The sequence below is a fragment of the Phalaenopsis equestris genome, unplaced genomic scaffold, assembly GCF_001263595.1.
Source record: "Phalaenopsis equestris unplaced genomic scaffold, ASM126359v1 Scaffold001327, whole genome shotgun sequence".
NCBI classification, from domain to species: domain Eukaryota; kingdom Viridiplantae; phylum Streptophyta; class Magnoliopsida; order Asparagales; family Orchidaceae; genus Phalaenopsis; species Phalaenopsis equestris.
Window position 1 is genome coordinate 234565 of NW_018165766.1, and position 5954 is coordinate 240518.

A 5954-nucleotide genomic window follows, 5' to 3' on the forward strand; every position below is an offset into this window, starting at 1 on the left:
GAGGGGTACCTGCCGCCCAAAAAAGGCCAAAACCTGCCATTCAAATTCCAGAAACCGCCATCCCACCGGTCTCGCCACCGGCCGCATCGAGGGCGTCGTCAGCGGCATTGAGGGCGTCGTTGGCGAGCCTTCTGGATTTAATTGTCTGCAGCCTCAGGAAAAGCTCGCCGTCGGTGGCGTCGATGGCGCCGTCGGTACCCTAGTGTAATTCTCCACATTTTGATCCTTTTTGCTCCAAATCTGCTCCTTTTTGCATCTTTTTGCTCCATTGACCTTAATTCATCATTCCTGCAACAAAACATCAAAAATACCTTTCTTTAAAGTGCAATATCATTAAAAATAGAATAAAAAAGGTACGAGACCACCCTCCCCCACCCCAAAAAAAAGATTTAGGTGAGTTTTGGTGGCTAGTTTGGGCATGGGGCAAGGGTTTAAATGTATCATGAAAGAGGTAAATCCAAATGAAGGAGGAAGAGGGAAGAGTCACCTCTACTCCCCAAATTTGGTAAGTTTGACCTCATGATGTCCATCGAAGGCTCCATGAGGCATATCATGCCATGTATGAGGCCATAGGGGTGTTTCATGCAAAAGGAAATTAAGATATTGTGAATGTCAAATGAAAAATGTCAACATGCCCTATTTGGATAAAATTTCATTTACATATATGGTATGCTTGGTATGTTGCAAAGATGAAATGATTTATATTAACAAGAGATGATGAAGAAGGGATTTTGTCATGTGGGCTTAAATTAGGCCTTTTAAAATTAATGCAATGGGCTTTAAGAAATTCAGTGGGTTTGGGCTTTTAAAGTATACATGATGAATTTCATTTTGAAATTAACCATGGGCTAAACAAATTGGGTTTAGATTTCATCTTAATTGGTCTTAGACATGATGAAATTTAGTGTGGATTTGAAATTGGAGAAATTTGAAATGAATTTGGTAAAAATTAGGGGTGATTTGAGAATTAGAATTTTGGGAACTTAGGGGTAATTTGGGAATTTTGGGCAACTTTGCTAAATTTGGGGAATTTTTTGTGAAATTGGAAAAATGGATGACTATAATAGGTTTTGTGAAATTTTGAGTGAAATTGAGGATTTTGGCAATTTTTGGGTATTGGGGGCATCTTTGTAGTTTTTTGAGGTGTAGGGGTATTTTGGTAATTTTCGGGACTTTAGGTTGAATTTGGGCAATTTGGATGCTTTGGAGCAGTTCAACATGATTTTTGGTGGAAATTTGGGAATTTGGCTAATTTTGAGGATTTTAGGGTTTCAAGTGTATTTTGGTAATTTTGTGGAACTTTAGGGGTGGAGGCCAAGGTAGGATATTTAGGTGGAATTGGAAGTCAATGGATATGCTAATCATGAAATCACCATCCTTTTGCCAAAATACCAATGGGAAAGCCCATTTTGGGTTCTCCTTGTGTTGGTCCTAACCACCCACGTGAGTTTCTAAAAGAGTTAAGGAATGGGTTAAATGTAGGTGATTTTAGGTTTTGTGATAGGTTCAAGTGTTTGTGTAAGTCTGACCAAGACCAAGACACCTAGGCTAACTTTAAGGCCTAACAATCCTATGAGGACTCTCCTTGAGCTTCCCCATGTTGTTTTCAACCTATTAAGTGCTAGAGGTCAAAACTATACAAGTGGAACTCCAAGAAGAGTGAATAGATGTTTAGAATTAATGGGTAGGGTTCCACTATGAGTCCTCTAGGATAGTCAACAGAAAATTCCTATTGCTAGATCCTAGGCTTCTAGAGAAGATGACCAGACCTTAACAAAAGTGAGGTCAACAAGCATCCCATGCAAATTTTGTATCGTTTGATCCTGATCTGCATGAATGCAAGTTAATGCAAGTGCCTTTTGATTTTGCTTCTCGCAAATCACCATTGAGATATTTTGTGTTGTCCAGTGCTCCGTCGACGTGATCTGCTGTTCCACATGACATGCCTTGGCACAATGACTTGCCAACCAACACGACCCATGCTCCAACCTATCTGTCTTCGTAATCTATGAGACCTAGGTGGTCTATTGACACACTACACCAACACTCTGACCCATTCATTACCATGACCTGGGTAACAACCTTACTTGCAGTACCCATGCCCCGATCACTAGTGACCAGCGCACCCTTCCTGTGTATCCCTAGTGTAGGTAGTAGTCCGACTCCAGCTGCCGCCAGGCTTCACTAGAAAATTTAACATTTCTCCCAATTTTTAGAACTTTATGTAATTCTTAGGCAAGTAAAATCATCTGATAATTGGGGGCGCAACTGATACTTCATCAACAAACTTTGTCATTTTGCATGAATCTCGTGGCAGTAGCATAAATCTCAAAGCATTTTTTAGCAAGAAGTCTTCAAACTCTAATTAAGGATTATCCAAATCTTTGATTTTAGCAAATTTATAGTCAAACTAACTTGATTGATGAGACTGACACAATGATGCCAAAACTGGTCTGATTCGAGTAAGATCAAGCTTGAATCAAGTCATTAAGCCTCTTTTGAAGTAGTTGGTACCCATTTGGAAGGTCAAACTGTAAATCTAACAAAATTTATAGTCAAATTAAGCATCTGAAAAAGTTGAGTCCAACAAACCTAAGATCACTCAATTTTGACAATATTAAGGTGCTTTACCATCCACTAAATGTCATACAATCAATAGAATCTCTCTTTGTGGTTTGAATTCCTTGCAGGGAGGCCTTTCCTACAATCTATAAATAGAGTTATACCTGATTCAAGAATGTGAACCTTGACCTTAAATTGAAAAAATAGCTTTACCCAGAGTTAGTTCACGAAAGAGTTGAATTTCAGTGTTGTTCCGAATTGAATACTCGACGAAAGCTTCCCACTTCTACAGCTACCGACCATTTCCCACCGACTGTTGTTGACCACCACATGTTGTCCCTTGCTTGTTGCAAAGAAGCCACGTGTAGAGTCCAAAACATACACTGTGAACTAGTGAAGCAATGCCCAGATCCACCACTAACGCTGCAAAGTAACAAATTATCCTACGAAGCAGTGCATTGTCCAGAGCACAGTACAATTGTGACATGCCTTGAAGATAGCAAACTGAGCTCCTAAAAATTATTCCAACTATAACCACTTTTAACGACTCATGTGCTTGTGGGACGAGAGCCTGAACGTATAATCATCAACTTATAATGATTCATTATAAATGAGCTAAGCGCTTTGATTTTTCCCTTTTTTTGTTTTTTCACGCAAAAACTTGATACACCAAAAATATATGCATTTTCCCATATCTTTACTTATTTTTGGTGATATTGCACTTTAAAGAAAGGTATTTTTCATGTTTTGTTACAAGTTGTTGATTTTTATGACTTGGAGCAAAAAGGAAGAATGCTGGATGAAATTTCGAGTCAAAATTGAGTTTTCAAAAAAATTGTTCAGCGTCGACGACACCATTTAACAAAGAACACGGATTCAATTAAATGGCCACTGGCGTTCACGGCGCCAGAGTCGGTGCAGACCCTGTTTCTAAAAGATTCAACAAATTTGGACACTTTTTGAAGAGTTTTGGACACTTTTTGAAACAAATTTGGACACTTTTTGAAGAGTTTTTGGATACACCTATTGAAAAACCGGCCTTCGACTCTATTTACAGTTGAAATTGATCAGAAAAGACACTCTTCACACTCCTCCGCTCGCTCTTGGCTTTCTTCGCCCCCCTTCGTGCCACTTTGCATCCTTCCACGCCATTCCACACCATTAGTGATTTATTTTCTTTATAGTCTTGAGTTTTTTGGTGATTTTAAGTGTGAGTTCTTCTCTAAGAGTGTTGGAGAAGGAGAGATGTGAGAGATTTCTTCTTCCTACATTTCCTTAGAGCGGCAAAAAGGGATTTGTTTTAAGAATTCAGATAAGTGTTTTTTGTTTATTATTATTATATGAACTTCCTTTTATATATCAAATTTGTGTTTTGTTGTATCTTTCTCATGAAGTCTGAGTAGTTTCTTTTATTTTTCTCTCTACTTTCTCATATGAAGAAATGAAGAGATAATTTGGATGTGTTAATGTTAAAATATAAAATAAATTTTGATGGTTTTTCAACTTCACTTGATGGTTTTTGGTTTTTCAACTCCGCCCTTAATTTACATTTTGTTCTAGCCAATTGAATTGTTAAAATATGTTGTGAAACATATGATCCAAGAAATGGAGTATGAGTTCTACAACTGAGTGAGAATTACATTTAAGTCTATGTAGGAGTATTTCGTTCATTGAATTAACTGCAAATAAATAGGGAAATATACATTGTTGGGTGTAGAATTGGAGATTTTTAGGGTGAAACACCCCTATTCGATCTTAGTTCTTAAGAACTAAAGCAAGAGTTAGCCTTCAGGGGAAGGGAAGTGGGAGCTTTGGAGTGGGATCCAGTATCCTTCTAGCCTAGCCACAAATTTAGGGACTAAAATTAAGATTACCCAATGATTTTCTATAATACTGAATCAGGGTAGAGAATTAAAATTGCTCCTATTTGGTACAATACAAATTTAAATCATTTATCTCATCTCATTTAACCAAAAACTCTTTGTAGTGGGAAAGATGCTTTTTCATATTTGAAAACTTCATCACATAAACATATTTTAGTAGTTACTATTTTAAACTTTGCATTAAAATTTTATTAGTTTTTAATAATTTAGTTTTGGTAGTATCTCAAACATTTGAAATTAGTGAAAGTAATTTAGTTATATTTATGTAGATTTCATAGTAAATTTTTCATTTCAAATTTAAACATTCCTCGTGGGATCGATATTTGAGACTAAAATTGAAAGTCTTATATTACTTGATAATAATACGTATACTTACGTAGAATCCCAACATTAAGTGCTTAACATTATTATTCATAAAATAGCACATCAAGTGTTTGGCACCGTTGTAAAGCGGAGTCAACTTTATAAAGTTTACACAACTATATTTTCACGGGATCAAGTTTTTGGCGCCGTTGCCGGGGAAGGTAACAGTAAATTAAATAGATTTGATAAATTAGGAAATTTAAAGACAAAATTATATTTGTTTATGCAAAATATTGGATCTGAATGTTTAATACCTTCTGATTCGGAATTAGAACGTTCTATTAGAAAAATTTGAAAACAATAAAAAGAAATTAAAATTTTGAATGAAATGGCGAATAATTTAGATAATCAAATAAATGAAAATTGACAAAGACCTTTACAAAATTATGCTAATTCAATAGCAGATGAACTCCACTTAACTATTCAAAATTCTGATGTTGCTGCTAATTCATTAGAGCTTAAACCTGCTATTATCCAAATGGTACTAATTTTAATTGGAATAATTATAATAATTCGGTGAATCCATCTGTAAATCTGAACAATCAAGGAAATCCTAATTTTCAACCTTATTATCATCTAGGATTTAACTCTAATCCTAACCCACAAGTTAAGGAAAAGAAGTTGACGATGGAAGAAGTTATGTTGTATATCGAAAATCACTATATCTATCAAGGGGCTGCTATTAGAAATATTGAAAATCAATTAGGACATATTCCTACTGCACTTAGTAACAGACCTTTCGGAAATCTTCCAAGTACTGTGGAAGTTAATCCAAAAGAACAAAATAAGGAGCAAATTAAAGTTATTCAATTACGAAGTGGAAAAGAAGTTGGAACAATAATCAAAAGAGAAACTGAAGTTGATGAAGATAAGGAAGAGATTGAAAGTGTCCATAATGAAAATGAACAAATACAAGTTCCCTTAGAAAAACCATTACCTCCATTTCCTCAACGATTAAAGCAGAAGAATAGCGACAAACAATATACAATTTTTTTTGGAAATCCTTAAAAAGCTAACGATAAATATTACTTTCATTGAGGCTTTGGAAAAAATGCCAAGTTATGTGAAATTTATGAAAGATATACTAAACAAGAAAAAGAAGTTTGCAGATCATGAAACCGTTGCACTCAACCGTTGCACTCAGTG